This window comes from Callithrix jacchus, chromosome 3 (assembly GCF_049354715.1).
Source record: "Callithrix jacchus isolate 240 chromosome 3, calJac240_pri, whole genome shotgun sequence".
Classification (NCBI taxonomy): Eukaryota; Metazoa; Chordata; class Mammalia; order Primates; family Cebidae; genus Callithrix; species Callithrix jacchus.
Window position 1 is genome coordinate 144,180,977 of NC_133504.1, and position 18,752 is coordinate 144,199,728.

The window sequence follows — 18,752 nt, forward strand, 5'->3', positions numbered from 1 at the left end:
CTGCTTGATACATCAGCATCCCAGGAAGGTGAGACAGGAGTGGCGAAGTGATAGTGAGGAGGAGGATGGTAGCAATTGCCAGCCCATAATCCACTTCCTGCAAGAACTTGCAGTCTCTGGCTGCCTCCTCCTTTTGTCCAGTACAGTCCAGAACCAGCTGTCTTCACCAGCGATTATTTTAGCTTCCTCAGAGACCAGGGCTTCTCAACCTCGTTAGCACAATTGACATTTGGGGCCAGTTAATGCCTTGTGGTGGGGGCTGTTCTGTGCATGATAGAATGGTTACAGGGTCCCTGCCTCTACTCACTAGATGCCTGCAGCACTTCCTAAGGTGTGACAACCAAAAATGTCTCCAGGCATTGCCCAATGTGCCCTGGGAGGCAGAATGGCCCTAGTTGAGAATCACTGCTTTAGACAAATGTCACCTTTCTTTCATCTTCCATAGAATAAAGCATAGTGTTGATATGGTTTTGCTGTGTCCCTACCCAAATCTCATCTTGAATTCCCACATGCTGTGGGAGGGACCAGGTGGGAGATAATTGAATCATGGGGGCAGGTCTTTCCCATGCTGTTCTTGTGATTGTGAATAAGTTTCAGGAGATTTGATGGTTTTGAAAACAGGAGTTTCCCTGCACAAGCTCTCTTTGCCTGCTACCATCCATGTAAGATGTGACTTTCTCCTCCTTGACTTCTGCCATAATTGTGAGGTTTCCCCAGCCATGTGGAATTGTAAGTCCATTAAACTTCTTTTTCTTTCTAGTCTTGGGTATGTCTTCATCAGCAGCATGAAAACAGACTAATACAAGGGTTTTGCAGATAGTGGGACCATGTGTAAGTTGAGGATACGTCTCCTTTGAACCAGAGGGTCTATTTCATCAGCCAACAGTCTGGCCTGCTTTAGAGTAGTGTTCTGAGGAGCAGCCAATATACAATAGTTACCCTCTATTTTGTATTTTGCTTACTTTAAACATGTCTGTCTTTTATTTTTTTAATTAAAATCAGGCAGGCATTTAGTATACAATTACTTTCTCAAATGGAAGGTCAGGTAACTTTTTAAAAATAAACTGATTGAGACACAAGCAGATTAAAATGATTTTGGAATGTTCTTTCTTTCTTTTCAGGACAAAATGATCTTTTTTATGCTTTATGACCTAACCCTCCCCAAATAATACTTCATTTACTTGCAGATACCCCAGCAGTCCATCTGGGGGAAATATAAGCCAGGCTCCCATATTTTCTCAACTAAATGTTGACTTTGCTTGCTCACACATCTGGCATCTAAAACACATGGATCATGCTTTAATCAACATCCCAGAATATCATCATTTTAAGCACCTGTCAGAGAATTCATCCCAGAATTGACTGCAGCCCAGCATTTTCCAAAATTGCGGTTGAGACATCTGATTTTCAGAGAGACTGTCTAAAGGACATATCAACTGCCAATTCTCAGTTCTGTAAGCTCTGCCTCTGCACAAAGCTCATCAGAAAACAGTAGGTCCAGACTCTGTTATTAATCAAACTTTTCACAGAAGTGCACTTGGTGGGAAAAAGTTGTGATTTCATTTTTTTTTCTTGGTAGAGGGAAATAACTACCCATCTGTGGAATAAATACGTATTTTGCAAAATCATGGTCAAAGTTTCTGCCAATTATAATCTGAGTCCATTTACTAAGAATGAATTGAGTTCTGGCTCTGGCAGCCAGGCAGGAGGACCAAGCATGTGCCTTCAGACAGAATACAAACTGGTTCCAAGCCCAGCACCAGGAAAGTCCAGAGGGAAAGTTTGAGGTCTTACCAGACTGCCAGAATGTCAGTGAGGACTAGAGGCAAAGCAATGAAGCATGTTCCGGGTTGACAGAGTGTGCTTGGGGGCTGGGGTGGGGGTGGGGCAGCTTCCATGCTCTGGAGGGCTATGCCTATGTTTTCATGGAGTCTTTCAAAATTAATCCTTTAGACACAAGTGAGCCCTATGGTGAGCTCCAGGGAGAAAAAATGACATTTTCCTTCAAGTGAGATGGAGGATGTGGGGAATTTAGTTTAAATTGAGAGAGTGAATATATAAATGGACAACTCCTTCATAATCTTCAGCAACCTGCACAAGGAACCAACTGATTATCTATAGCAACCAGCCCAGGAAACCAACTGATTATCTACAGTAAGCAGCCCAGGAAACCAATCGATTATCTATAGTAACCAGTCCAGGAAACCAATCGATTATCCATAGTAACCAGCCCAGGAAACCAATCGATTATCTATAGAAACCAGCCCAGGAAACCAATCGATTATCTATAGTAACCAGTCCAGGAAACCAATCGATTATCCATAGTAACCAGCCCAGGAAACCAATCGATTATCTATAGAAACCAGCCCAGGAAACCAATCGATTATCTATAGTAACCAGTCCAGGAAACCAATCGATTATCCATAGTAACCAGCCCAGGAAACCAATCAATTATCTACAGTAACCAGCCCAGGAAGCCAACTGGTTATCTATAGTGACTGGTCCAGGAAACCAACTGATTATCCATAGCAGCCAGCCCAGGAAACCAATCGATTATCTATAGCAACCAGCCCAGGAAACCAACTGATTATCTATAGTAACCAGCCCAGGAAGCCAGCCTGCTCTGTCAGACTTGTCAGACTACCATCCCTAGAAATAATCCAGGAACCCAAACAGTAACCCCAAAGCAGACGATTAATAACTGACAGCTTCCCTAGTTTTTGTTCTCACTCCAACTTAGGAGCAATCAGAGAGACCCAAATATGCACCCCTAACTAACCTCCTAGGAGGCCCTCCTGCTAATTAGCCCACCTTCAGCTTCCCCATGCCAACAGCCTCTGATCAGGGGACACCTGAAGTCTTCTATTTCTTCCACGATAAAAGCTTTTCCATTCAGAATTGCGCACTGACAGCGTGCTGGGCCCATAAAGTTTTCCCACTCCTCTGCCTGCCTTTGATTTTCTGCCAAATACAAGTCATGGTGGCTGACTCTCTTGCAACTGCAAATTCTGAATAAGTAGTCTTTGCTTGTTTTCATTTGCTCCGTCTCTGTTTATTCTCACAGAATGTTGAAAGTAATGTAACCTACTCTTGAACTCCAAGCAATTAAAGCTTGCAAAAGCAATACCCATGGAGGGGCATGCGTGTAGCATGGTCCCACTCTGTTCACACATGTGCACCCAGTTTCTTCAATCTGGAGTGGTCCTGTCCCCTCTCTTACCCCTGGAGGAATCTCACCCACCCTCCCAGTCTTAGCATGAACATTTCTCTTCCCTGCCTGTCATTGACAAAATCCCAGGAGTTCTCTTCTTCCTCCATGTTAGAATGGTGACAGCAGCTCAGCATAAAATGTCAACAGCAAAGAAAGAAACATTTCCTGAGCCATTATCTATTTCTTGAAGGCTTTCACATGTGATATTTCACTAAATTCTCCCTTAACTTTGTGAAGTATGAACTCATTCCTGCATTTCCCAAATGATGAAAGCAAGACTGTAACTCATTATACAAAATTGAAGATGTATTTCTCTTCCCCAATTCCATTTTGAGGTTCTTGATGAGATTATTTCTGATGCATCTTACTTATTTAATGCAGAACAAATCCTGGACAAATGAAAGCTATTTCCTTCAGAAACTGAATGAATGAATAAATGAATGGGTTACCATGGGACAGAAAAGTGAATCTGTTTACAAGCTTAGTCTGGCTTACATGACTCATTATTCAAAAGCATAGACCATATGGTTCTTATAGGTAAAGGGATCTAAGTCAAACTTTTTCATCCACCCATACCCCATTTCTGTGGACAGGAGATGAGTCATCATCAAAGTTTCCAGGTGGAGGCATCAAGTGTTTCTAGCTCTGGGTATGTTGGTTTGGAAGCTTTGATGCCTGTGGGTCACATTTTGAAGACTTACCAAGAAGCAAGCAGCAGCTTTCTGCCTCAAGTGAGAAGACAAATGTCAGCAGGTGATCTATAATCTGTGCTTAAGCAACAGCGGGAGAAGAAAACACTTAGTAAGCAGCATGTGAGAGAATGCATAATTTTGCCCAGGCTTAGGGAGTCTGCATTATCAGTGCTTTTGATTTATTTAATTATTTTAAATATTTTTTTAAATTGCATTTTAGGTTTTGGGGTACATGTGGAGAACATGCAAGACATTTGCATAGGTATACACATGGCAGTGTGTTTTGCTGCCTTCCTCCCCTTCACCCACATTTGGCATTTCTCCCCAGGCTATCCCTCCCCAGCTCCCCACCCCCACTGTCCCTCCCCTCTTCCCCACAATAGACCCCAGTGTTTGGTACTCCCTTCCCTGTGTCCATGTGTTCTCATTTTTCATCACCCACCTATGAATGAGAACATGCGGCATTTCGTTTTCTGTTTTTGTGTCAGTTTGCTGAGAATGATGTTCTCCAGATTCATCCATGTCCCTACAAACGACATGAACTCATCCTTTTTGATTGCTGCATAAAATGTGCCACATTTTCCCAGTCCAGTCTATCATCGATAGGCATTTGGGTTGGTTCCAGATCTTTGCTATTGTAAACAGTGCTGCAATGAACATTCGTGTGCATGTGTCCTTATAGTAGAACGATTTATAGTCCTTTGGATATATACCCAGTAATGGGATTGCTGGGTCAATTGGAATTTCTATTTCTAAGGCCTTGAGGAATCGCCACACTGTCTTTCACAATGGTTGAACTAATTTACACTCCCACCAACAGTGTAAAAGTGTTCCTATTTCTCCACATCCTCTCCAGCATCTGTTGTCTCCAGATTTTTTAATGATCGCCATTCTAACTGGCATGAGATGGTATCTCAATGTGGTTTTGATTTGCATTTCTCTAATGACCAGTGATGATGAGCATTTTTTCATATGTTTGTTGGCCTCTTGTATGTCTTCTTTTGTAAAGTGTCTGTTCATTTCCTTTGCCCATTTTTGAATGGGCTTGTTTGTTTTTTTTCCTGTAAATCTGTTTGAGTTCTTTGTAAATTCTGGATATCAGCCCTTTGTCAGATGGGTAGATTGCAAAATTTTTTTTCCCATTGTGTTGGTTGCCGATTTACTCTAGTGACTGTTTCTTTTGCCGTGCAGAAGCTGTGGAGTTTCATTAGGTCCCATTTGTCTATTTTGGCTTTTGTTGCCAATGCTTTTGGTGTTTTGGTCATGAAGTCCTTGCCTACTCCTATGTCCTGAATGGTTTTGCCTAGATTTTCTTCCAGGGTTTTTCTGGTGCCAGGTCTTATGTTTAAGTCTTTAATCCATCTGGAGTTAATTTTAGTGTAAGGTGTCAGGAAGGTGTCCATTTTCTGCTTTCTGCACATGGCTAGCCAGTTTTCCCAACACCATTTATTAAACAGGGAATCCTTTCCCCATTGCTTGTTTTTATCAGGTTTATCAAAGATTGTATGGTTGTAGATATGTTGTGTTGCCTCCGATGCCTCTGTTCTGTTCCATTGGTCTATATCTCTGTTTTGGTACCAGTACCATGCTATTTTGATTACTGTAGCCTTGTAGTATAGTTTGAAGTCGGGTAATGAGATGCCTCCTGCTGTGTTCTTTTTGCTTAGAATTGACTTGGTTATGCGGGCTCTCTTTTGGTTCCATACGAAGTTCAAGGTGGTTTTTTCCAGTTCTGTGAAGAAAGTCAATGGTAGCTTGATGGGGATAGCATTGATTCTGTAAATTACTTTGGGCAGTATAGCCATTTTCACAATATTAATTCTTCCTAACCATGAACATGGAATGTTTCTCCATCTGTTTGTGTCCTCTCTTATTTCATTGAGCGGTCGTTTGTAGTTTTCCTTGAAGAGGTCCCTTACATTCTTTGTGAGTTGTATTTCTAGGTATTTTATTCTTTTTGTAGCAATTGTGAATTGTGAATTTGTTCTTGATTTGGCTCTCTTTAAGTCTATTATTGGTGTATAGAAATGCTTGTGATTTTTGGACATTGATTTTATATCCTGAGACTTTGCTGAAGTTGCTTATCAGTTTCAGGAGTTTTTGGGCTGAGGCGATGGGGTTTTCTAGGTATACTATCATGTTGTCTGCAAATAGAGACAATTTGGCTTCCACCTTTCCTATTTGAATACTCTTTATTTCTTTTTCTTGCCTGATTGCTGTGGCTAGAATTTCCAGTACTATATTGAATAGGAGTGGTGAAAGAGGGCATCCTTGTCTAGTGCTGGATTTCAAAGGGAATGCTTCCAGTTTTTGCCCATTCAGTATGATATTGGCTGTTGGTTGGTCATAAATAGCTTTTATTACTTTGAGATACGTTCCACTGATACCGTGTTTATTGAGGGTTTTTAGCATAAAGGGCTGTTGAATTTTGTCAAAGGCCGTCTCTGCGTCAATGAGATAATCATGTGGTTTTTGTTTTTGGTTCTGTTTATGTGGTGAATTACGTTTATAGACTTGCGTATGTTGAACCAGCCTTGCATCCCTGGGATGAATCCTACTTGATCATGATGGATAAGATTTTTGATGTGCTGTTGCAATTGGCTTGCCAATATTTTATTGAAGATTTTTGCATCTATGTTCATCATGGATATGGGCCTGAAGTTTTCTTTTCTTGTTGGGTCTCTGCCGGGTTTTGGTAACAGGATGATGTTGGTCTCATAAAATGATTTGGGAAGGATTCCCTCTTTTTGGATTATTTGGAATAGTTTCAGAAGGAATGGTACCAGCTTCTCTTTGTGTGTCTGGTAGAATTCAGATGTCAACCCATCTGGACCTGGGCTTTTTTTGTGTGGTAGGCTCTTAATTGCTGCCTCAACTTCAGACCTTGTTATTGGTCTATTCATAGTTTCGGCTTCCTCCTGGTTTAGGCTTGGGAGGACACAGGTGTTCAGGAATTTATCCATTTCTTCCAGGTTTACTAGTTTATGTGCATAGAGTTGTTTGTAATATTCTCTGATGAGGGTTTGAATTTCTGTGGAATCTGTGTATTTTAAATATTTTTATGGAAAAGTTGTCATAGCAACAGCATCAACAAGTATTTTGAAGTGAAAAATTCTATTTCCAGCAACTTCAAGTAATAATTTTCATTTTTTCCTTATTTTCCACCCATGGCTTACCACACATAAGCATTTTATATACTTCTGACCACAAAGCAATGTCTATTTTGTGTCCTGCTTTTTTTGCTTAACACCATGCCAAAAATATTTTCTATGTTTCTGAAGGCTTCATATTCAAAATGGTCCTCTGCATAATATTTTATACCTTACTAAACTATTCCCATGTTGTTGGGCAATTAGGTCACTTCAAATTTTTATCATTTTTTAGGACATGTTGCCAAAAGGATCTTCTTGCATATAACTATTCATTCTGATTATTACCTTAGAATGAATGCAAAAGAAGAACATGTCTGACATCTTTGTGGCTTTTGCTACATGAATACCATGTTGCTTTGCAGAAGTGCTTCTGCTATTAGAAAGCCAGCGGTTTGTGGAGGATGCCTTGTTATGAAGCCTGTGCAGACTTCTTCTTTTGGTGGAGGGCTAGACAGTCAATGGATGCAGCATCTCCTTAACAAGAATTAAAAGACATTTGCTGAGGTAGCCATGTAGGTTGCACATGGGGGAAAAACTCCAAGCCTGCCTTGATTAGAATTTTCTGAATAAAAACCATTTTGCTCTGGCTATGTGAGCTCTTATAATGATAATAGAAGGTTTTTCTTTTCTCTCTTCTGAGTTTTGCATCTCATAGACCTTGATGTGACTACAAAATCCGAGACTGGCTTTTACAAGTACAATGAAATTCTTACCTGCAAACAGGAGAGCCAATCTTTCAAAGATCTTCCCATGCTTACATAGTTGCTGAAACACGAAACCTTTCTTAGGGAATTGCATTCATGGCCAGCTTTTAAACTATAAAAGGAAATTTAGACTCATTTTATCTTTTTATTTTCCATAAGAGATACTCACCAGGTTGATGAGCAAGCAGTGAAAAGTAAGCCAGGCAGGTAAGTCAAGTTCATGATAATTATAGTTGCCACCCCAGGAGCACCTACTGTGTGACAGGTTCAGGGCTGAGTCTCATCTGGATCATTCCTCTGGCCTCCTCCCTGTGGTCCTGCTATCACTCTCACTTCTACTATCTAATCCCCACACATCAACCAGAGTGATAATCTCAGAACACAAGTTAAATAGATCATTCCTCTGCTCAAAATCCTTCAGTGGTTTCCATCTCACTTCAAATGCAAACCCGAGTCCTCACAGCAGCCTGCTCCTTGCCCCTTCTTTTCTCCCACTGCACCCCCTCACTCCCTGTATTAGTTGGTTCTCATGCTGCCAATAAAGACTTACCCAAGGCTGGGTAATTTATAAAGGAAAGAAGCCTAATGGACTCACAATTCCACATGGCTGGGGAGGCCTCACAATCGTGGTAGAAGACAAAGGAAGAGCAAAGGGATGTCTTACATGGCATCAGGCAAGGGAGAGCATGTGCAGGGGAGCTCCCATTCATAAAACCATCAGATCTTGTGAGACTTATTCACTACTGTGAGAACAGTATGGGGAAACTACCCCCAAGTTTCAATTATCTCCATCTGGCCCCACCCTTGACATGTGGTGATTATTACATATCAAGGTGAGATTTGGGTGGGGACACAGCTAAACCATATCACTCTTCCAGCCATATTGAAACCCTGGCTGTTCCTCAAACATGCCAAACATTCTCTGACTTCAAGGTCAATGGAATGTGAACTGTATACTGCACGTGCCTAAACACAAAGTATTCCCCACTGCTAAGTGATGGGGCTCAAACAATTGTCCTGAATGCTGACCGCAGACAACCTTTGGTTGTCACCATTCTGTGAGTTTAAATGCAGATAGAACACATTGCAATAAAATCAGCAGTAAGTGATATGTGACTGAGGATGTTGGGGGGTAGCAAAGGCTTATATTTTGTCTATTAATTTAGTATCCCCCAATAACATTGACTGTAAGTGTTGGCTAAAGGACTGAGCCATGACCTTGTCTGTTTGACATTGTAGGTATTTCCAGGCAAGCAGAGGATATATCCAGATGATATTCTGCAATTTGTAATTTAGGGCAGGCATTGGTAAAAATTTTCCTATAAAGAGACAGATATTATATAATTTAAGCACTGCAGGTCATTGTAGCATGAAAGTAGCTATAGCTAGTACCCAAATGAGTGTGGTTACTCCCCAACAAAACTTTATTTACAAAAGAAGGAAGTGGTCAGGTTTGTCTTACTGGGGTAATTTTCCAGTCTTGATTTAAGGGCACCTGTGGGAGCTCAAGACAATATGGGGGAGCATAGGTCTGATATTGGAGTTCCTCACTGGAAAATAAATCACATTCCTTTTTTTTTCATATACTTTCAGTGTCTAGCAATTCACCTGGCACATAGGGGACATTTGGGAAATGACTGAATGAATGAATGCATAGAGTTTAGAGCAGGTAGATCTTTTTCTATATGTACAGAGAGATCTTGTCATTCATAAATTTATTAGACAAAACATTATTGAGTGTCCCCTATGTGCCAGACACTGGGGCTTGGTGAATAAGAGGGATTTGCATCAGACCTCACAGAACACAGACCTCCTGGATTTGGGGAGACAGATGATCAAGGGGGAATATCAGCAAAATGTGAAAATTGTTAACATAGAGGAAGTTCAGGGGGCTTCAGAAGCACTTTGGGGGTTGGGGGGCACCGTAGGGTATGGTCTAGGAGTGCCCACTGGTAACTCTGCACTTGTCAATCAAGAAGCAGCAATGGCATAAACCACAAATGCAGGGAATGGAGCTTACGTAAGTGGCAGATGTGGTCATCTTTGTAAACACAAATAAACTGTTTAGCTGTAAGCACTGTATTCAGTAAGGGAGGTTCAAACTGCTTCTGTATGAGGGCTTTCCAGCTGTCAAGTGGAAATCACTCAGTTGTGAAGGCTCTATTTGAACACCATTTGATTTCTCTTCAACCCTCTTTGAGGGATTAATATGTTCAGAGGCAGCCTTTAACAATGCACTATATTTAACCTTTTCTAAAACTTCTTTTATCTTTTTCTCTAAAAATTATTTCCATTATTCTGAATTTCATTTTGCCTTTTCTATGCCTCTTTTGTAAATTTTTCTTTAGGAGATAAAGAGCCCATTAAACGCTGTGAAGTCCCCTCCTGCCTTTAATATGGGAGGGATATGGCAGCTCTAATAGAAGGTCACTGCGTTGTGAGAGAAATAGATTCACAGTGGGCACAGATTTCTTTTGGTACATATGCTGGTGGCAGAGCCGGGCTGTAACTATAAGAAAAATGGTAAACTTCATCCTTGCACTTTATCAGAAAGACGTTTCTTACATTAAAACTGGTCAGACTATAACAAAAGGCCTAACATTCACGTCATCAGCGTTCTAAAGAGAGATGAAAAAGAAGGTGGGGCTGAAAAAGTACTTGAAGAAATAATGGCTGAAAACTTCCTAAATTTGACAAAAGATATAATTCAACAGTTACAAGAAGCTGGGTGAACCCTGAACAGGATAAGTTTTAAAAAATCACACCAAGACACGTCAAATCAAACTTCTAAAAATTAAAGACAAGGATACCTTCAAAGTAGTGAGAAGGAAACAAAACCTTACCTAAGAGGGGAAAGGAATCAAATGACGATGTATTTCTCATCGGAAACCATGGAGGCTAGAAGAAAGTGGCACAACATTTTTCAAATACTGAAAGAAAAAAGCTGTCAACCCAGACTCATAGTCTCAGCAAAATATCCTTAGGAATGATGCAGAAATCAAACATTCTCACAGTAAAACTAAGATAATTGGTCATTAGCATACCTGCCCTAAAAGGATAGCAAACTGACCTTCTCTCAACAGAAGGAAGAAACTGGTTCATCAAGAAGGAAGAAAAAACATGTAAGCATGATATCGTGATACAATAAAGCATACTCTGAGAGTATCCCTCCCCCTATCTTCAGGGTATACTCTCAAAGACCCTCGGCGGAGGCCTAAAACTGTGGACAATACTGAACTCTCTCTCTCTCTCTCTCTCTCTCTCTCTATATATATATAGATAGATAGATAGATAGATAGATAGATATACTGTGTTTTCTGCAATATACTCACATACAGGCTGGGTGCAATGACTCACACCTGTAGTCCTAGAACTTCAGGAGGGGAGGCAGGAGGATGACATGAGCCCAGGAGTTTGAGACCAGCGTGGTCAACATACAGAGACCAGCCTGGTCAACAACGTTTCTCTATAAGAAATATGAAACAAATTAAAAAAAAATTTTTTTAAGCATTTAATAAATACATATGACAAAGTTTAAGTTATAAATTAGGCATAGTAAGAGAGTAACAATAATAACTACTAATAAAATAAAACTGTTATAGCAATATGCTGTACACAAGTCATGTGAATGTTGTCTCTCTCTCTCTCTAAATATCTTATTGTATGTAATATTTTCAGACTACAGTTGACCACTGGTAACTGAAACTTTGGAAAGTGAAAGTGCGGATGGGGGGACTACTGTATATATTTTGGTTTTTATCTACAGTTTCTGGCTCACAGCTCCTAAAACATTTGTAATATCCTGAGTAACTGAAGCAATTTTGTTAAAATATTTGGCCTTTGTCACTGGTTCTTGAACAACTCCCACGCAGGTAAAAGATGTATTTTTTGTTATTCATAACGGACTCCTTTCAACCACACCTGAGTTTATATTAACCAGGTGATTTTTGGAAAGCCCACAGATAATGCAAAATGTGGGACTCACTGCTAGGAAAACCAGTCATGGGATTGGAGGGTCGGAACTTTTAGCACCGCCCACCACCTCCTGGAAAGGGAGAGGAGGGGCTGAAGGTTGACTTGGTAACCAAAGGCCAATGACGTAATATATCATATTTATGTAATGAAGTCTCCATGAAAATACAAAAGGACGGGCTTCAGAGAACTTCTAGGTTGGTGAACAAGAATATATCCATATACTGGCAGGGTGGTGCACTCCAATTCCATGGGGACAGAATCTCCCGCACTCAGAACCCTTTCAAACCTTGCCCCGTGAGTCTCTTCATCTGGCTATTTTTTTGTATCCTTTAAAATATCCTTTGTATTGAATATAAAACTTACATGTATTATTATTATTATTAGGGAAACCTAAGTTCTGTGAGCCACTTTAGCAAATTAATTGTATTTAAGTGGGGATCATGAGAGCCCCCAACTTATAGCCAGTTGGTCAGAAGTACAGCTTACGACCTGGGACTTGCAATTGGCACCTGGAGTGGGAGGAAGCATCTTATGGGGCTGAGCCCTTCACCTTTGGGATCGGATGCCATCTCCAGGTAGATAGGGTCAGAATTGAATTGCGTTTTAGGACACCCAGCCGGCATCCTCTGGAGAACTGCTCAGTGGTGGGGAGAAATTCCCACAGCTTTTGGTAACTAGACGTGAATAGTATGTGAGAGGACAAAAAACAATTTGGCTTTCCCTATCTCATACAGTAAGAAAAATGCAGGTACAGGCAATAGACTTTCTTTCTTCTCTTGAGTTTTCTGAATATAGTTGGTGGTGGAAGCAAAAAGGATAAAACTGTCTACTGTGGTTTTGAGTGTATGTGGAGGAAATGGTTATGATAATTACACCATAAATGAGGAAGGGTAAAGGAATATAAAAAGAAGTACATTTCTATACTTCATTCCAACTGGTAAAATGACTACACTTGGAGAGTGTCTTAAGAGCCGGGAGGTGGAGGTTGTAGTGAGCCAAAATTGTGCCACTGCACTCTAGCCTGGGTGACTGAGCGGGACTCTGTCTCAAAAAAGAAAAAAAAAAAAAAAACTAGAAAGAAAAATAGACATCACAAATACCTAATACATGCAGGGCTTAAAACCTAGATGTTTTAACAGGTTGATAGGTACAGCAAACCACCATGGCACATGGATACCTATGTAACATACCTGCATGTTCAGCACATGTATCCCAGAACTTAAAGTACAATTTAAACAAAGATAAATAGACATCAAACAAAACAAAAGTTAAAATGGCATACTTATGCATAAACATTAATTACATTAACTGTAAATGGTTCTAATAGACCAAATAAAAGAGAGATCAGTGGAGTGGATTAAATGAAAAGACTCAGCTACAGATTACAGATGGTCCCAACTTAAAGTTGTTTGACTTACAATGTTTGGACTTTACGATGGTGTGAAGTAGTAGGAATTCAGTGGAAACCATGCTTTGGGTACCTATACAATCATTCTGTTTCTCACTTTCTGGTTTCATGACCTATTGAACACTTTATAATAAATAGACTTCACATTATATGATTTTGCCCAAATCTAGGCAAATGTTAAGTGTTCTGAGTATGTTTGAGGTAGGCTAAGCTATGATGTTCAGTAGTTCAGGTGTACTAAATGTACTTTTGACCTAGAATATTTTCAACTTATCATGGGTTTATCAGGACACAACAAGTCAAGGAGTATCAATATATGCCAAGAAGCTAAAAGAAACTCACTTTAAATATAAAACTATAGGCCAGTGGAAAGCATAAAGACGGAAACAGTTATATCATGTACACACTAAAGGAAAGCAGGTGTGGCTATTTTAACATCTCTGAAGTGGACTTCAGAGCAAAGAAAATATTGGAGACATAAAGGAACATTATCTAATGACCAAAGGGCCAATCCATGCAGAACTCACAGCCTAAACGTGTACACAACAGAAACACAAAGCCTGTTAACAGAAAGGAGAAATAGGTAAGTCCACAGTTATAGTTGGTGACTTCAACACTCTCAGCAATTTACATAACAACTAGATGTAAAATTAGCAAGAATATTGACGAACTCTACACCACCATGAACTAACAACATCCAATGAATATTTATAAAACATTCCACCTATCTATAGCAGAATGCCTCTTCTTTTAACGTGCTCATGGGACATATACTAAGATCAACCATATCCTGGGCCATAAAACAAACCTCAAAAAATTTGAACAAATTGCAATTATACAAAAGAATCGAAAAGACAACAAAATATCTCCAAACACTTGGAAACAACACATTTCTAAATAATTTGTGTATCAAAAATGAAGTCTCAAGGGAAACAAAATACATTGAATGGAATGAAAATTGAAGCAAAACACACTAACATTTGTAAGAGGTTTTTTTGTTTGTTTGTTTTTTTGAGACGGAGTTTCGCGCTTTTTACCCAGGCGGGAGTGCAATTGCGCGATCTCGCCTCACGGCAACCTCCGCCTCCTGGGTTCAGGCAATTCTCCTGCCTCAGCCTCCTGAGTAGCTGGGATTACAGGCACGCGCCACCATGCCCAGCTAATTTTTTAGTAGAGACGGGGTTTCACCATGTTGACCAGGATGGTCTCGATCTCTTGACCTTGTGATCCACCTGCCTCGGCCTCCCAAAGTGCTGGGATTACAGGCTTGAGCCACCGCGCCCGGCCAGGACACAGTTAAGCCGTGCTGAATGGAAAACTTATAGAACTGAATGCATATATTAGAAAAGAACAAAAGTCTCAAATAACATAAGCTATTCTCTCAAGAACTTAGGAAAAGAAGAGGAAATTAAACCCAAAGCAAGAAGAGGGAAAGAAATAATAAAAAGAAGAGCAGAAATTGATGAAATTGAAAACAGAAAAAAAATAAAAGTGCTGAGCCTTAGCAAAGGTAAATCATACTTACAAACCTCTAGCAAGACTGACAAAGAAAAAGAGAAGATACAAATTACCAACATCAGGAATAAAACAAAGTATCACTGAAGACCTTGCAGACATGGAAAGGATAATAAGAGAATCCTCTGAATGTCTCTACAGACGTAAACTTGATGTTTGTTGGTGGCAGATTTGACATTATGTTGATATAACTTGGTAAATTTAGATGATATGGACTAATCCCTCAAAAAACACCAACTACCATAAGTCATCCAATATGAAATTGATGATTTGAACAGCTCTATAACTATTAAGAAAATTGAATTTGTAATTTAAAAATTTCCCCAGAGAAATCTCTAGGCCCAGCCAGGAGTGGTGGTTCATGCCTGTAAGTCCAGCACTTCGGGAGGCCTAGCAGGCAGATCATGAGGTCAAGAGATGGAGACCAACCTGGCCAACATGGTGAAACCCCATCTCTACTAAAAATACAAAAATTAACTGGGCATGGTGACATGTACCTGTAGTCCCAGTTACTTGGGTGGCTGAGGCAGGAGAATTGCTTTAACCCTGGAAGTCGAAGTTTCAGTGAGCCAAGATCATGCCACTGTACTCCAGCCTGGTGACAGAGCAAGACCCCATCTAAAAATAATAATAAATTAAAAACAAAATCTCTAGGCCCAGATTGTTTTACTGGAGAATTCTACCACACTTTAAAGAAAAAGTAACACCAATTCAAAGAAAATGTGGCACGTATACACTGTGGAATACTATGCAGACATAAAAAAGGATGAGTTCGTGTTCTTTGTAGGGACATGGCTGAATCTGGAAACCATCATTCTAGGCAAAATGACACAAGAACAGAAAACCAAAGACCACATGTTCTCACTTCTAGATGAACATTGAACAATGAGAACACATGAGCAGAGGGAGGGGAGCATCACACACGGGGGTCTGTTGCTGGGAGTCTAAGGGAGGAACAGCAGGCGGTGGGGAGATTGGGGAGGGATAACATGAGGAGAAATGCCAGATATAGGTGATAGGGTATGGAGGCAGCAAACCACCTTTCCATGTATGTACCTATGCAACAATGCTGCATGATCCACACATGAACCCCAGAACCTAAAGTACAATTAAAAAAGAAAAAGAAAAATTAACACCAATTTTATACAATCTCTCCATACAATACAAGAGGAAGGACTACTTCCCAATTCATTTTATGAAGCCAGTATTATTTTGATACCCAAAGCAGAAAAATACTGCACACAAAAAGAAAACTACAGACCAATGGTTCTCACTGATATATAGATGCAAAACATCTTTAATAAAGGAAGTCCACTCTTACCACTCTAATTCGACATAATGTTGGAAGTTGTAGCCAGTGCAATAAAGCAAGAAAAGGAAATAAAAGACAGAACACAGGGAGGAATAAAGCTGTTCTTATTTGCAAATGATATGCCTGTCTACATAAAAAAATGCCAAGACATTTAAGAAAAGAAAACTCCAGAAACAATAGGTGAATTAATCAGTGTCGCAAAATTAAGATAAATATGCAAAACATATTAAAGAACATCAAAACTTTAAATGTAATACCATTTAAAATCAAAGAAAAAGAGGGAATTTTAGGTGTAAATCTTACAAAACGTATACAGGGCTTGTATGCTGAAAACTACAGCACTCTCAAAGAAATCTAAGAAGATCGAAATAAGCAAGAGTTGTGGCATGTTCATGGACAGTAAGACTCAACATAGCAAAGACGTCAGTTCTCCCCAAATTGATATACAGATTTAATGCAATTCCTATCAAAATACCAGCAAGATTTTTGACAGATATAGACAACACTATTCTAAATCTCATGTGGAAAGGCAAAAGAAATAGAACAGTTGAAAGGCAAAAGAAATAGAAAAGTTAAAACCTTTTTTTTTTTTTTTTTTTTGAGACGGAGTTTCTGTCTTGTTACCCAGGCTGGAGTGCAATGGCGCAATCTCGGCTCACCGCAACCTCCGCCTCCTGGGTTCAAGCAATTCTCGTGCCTCAGCCTCCTGAGCAGCTGCAGTTAAAACCATTTTTAAAAAATAAGAGCAAAATGGGAGGAGGTATCATGGCCACACTTGATTTCAAGACTTACTATGTAGCTACTGTAATAGAGGCTGTGTGGTATTGTGGAGGGATAGATACACAGATGACGGGAACAGAATAGAGCAGTGGTCCCCAGCCTTTCTGGCACCAGGGACCAGTTGTGTGGAAAAAAATCTTTCCACAGACCATGGGGGTGTGGTAGGGGATGGTTTGGAATAATTCAAGCATGTTATATTTATTGTGTACTTTATTTCTATTATTATTACATCATTACAGATGATGAAGTAATTATTCAGCTCATTGTAATATAGAATCAGTGGGAGATCTGAGCTTGTTTTCCTTCAGCTGGATGGTCCTTTCTGAGGGTGACGGGAGACAGAGACAGATCATCAGGCATTATATTCTCATAAGGAGCATGCAACCTAGATCCCTCACATACACAGTTCATAACAGGGTTTGGGCTCCTTTGAGAATCTAATGCCATGGCTGACCTGAGGTGGAGCTCAGGTGATAAGGCAAGGAGTGGGGCAAGCCATTTAAGGCAAGCTTCGTAAATACCAAGGAAGCTTCATTCACTGATCTGCTGCTTACCTCCTGCTGTGCTGCTGGGTTCTAATGGTCTGTGGGGTGGGGAAGTTTGGAATAGACAACCAGAAAATAGACCCCCCTCACCAAAAATATATACTTGGTTGGTTTTTACAAAGGTCTAAAAGAAATTCAGTGCAGGAAAGACAGCTTTCCCAGCAAATGGTGCTAGAGCATTTGGATATCCATAAGCAAAAAAGTGAATCTTGACCTAAGTCTCACACCTTGTACAAAAATTAACTCAAAATGGATGGCGGGCTTAAATGTAAAACTATAAAAGTTATAGAAAAAAAGAATACAGGAAAAAACCTCCAGGATCTAGAGCTACATGGAGTTAGTGGTGACACCAAAAGCATAATTCATAGAAGGAGAATTGGTTTGGACTTTATCAGTAAAACTTTTGCTCTGTGGAAGACCCTATCAAAGAGGAGATGAGCTAAAATTTTTGCAAACCACATATTCAGCAAAAGATTAGTATTTAGAATATGCAAGAAACTCTGATAATCAACAGTAAAAAAATTAATTAGAAAACAAACAAAAAAGACATAAATATTTCATCCAAGTGGATGGACAGAAAATAAACACAAGGAAAGATGCTGAACAACTTAGCTTTCAGAAAAATGCAAGTTAAAACCACAGTGAGGGCTGGGTGCGGAGGCTCACACCTATAATGCCAACACTTTGGTAGGCTGAGTCAGGCAGATCACCTGAGGTCAGGTGTTTGAGACCAGCCTGACCAACATGGCAAAACCTCGTTCTCTATTAAAAATACAAAAATTAGCTGGGCGTGGTGGTGCATGCCTGTAATCCCAGCTACTCAGGAGTCTGAGGCAGGAGAATCGCTGGAACCCCGGAGATGGATGTTGCGGTGAGCTGAGATAGCGCCATTGCACTACAGCCTGGGCAATGAGCTCAGTCTCAAAAACAAACAAACAAACAAACAACAAAAACGCCATAATGAGCCATCGCCACACACTTATCAGAATAATTAAAATTAAAAATAGTGAAAACATAACATGTTGGAGAGGATGCAGAGAAAATGGAACAGCCATACATTGGTGGTAGGAATGTAAAATGGTATGCCACCCTGGAAAACAACTGGAGTTTCCAAAAAGAATTAAACAGAGAATTACTATTCAACCAAGTAATTGTACTTTTGAACATTTTTATCCAAGAGAAATGAAGACTTACATTTACAGAGACACCTGTACACAAATATTTATGGCACCTTTATTTGAAATAGCCCAAGACTGGAACACAGCTTACACATGAAATCAGTATTTTCAAGAGAGACCTGCATTCCCGTGTTCACTGCAGCACTATTTACAATAGTCACAAATGGAACTAACCTAATGTTCATGTATGGATGGATGAACAAATTTTTTTTAGATCATTATTCAGCCTTAAAAAAGGAAATCCTGTCATTTGCAGCTATGTGGATGAACCTGGAGGACC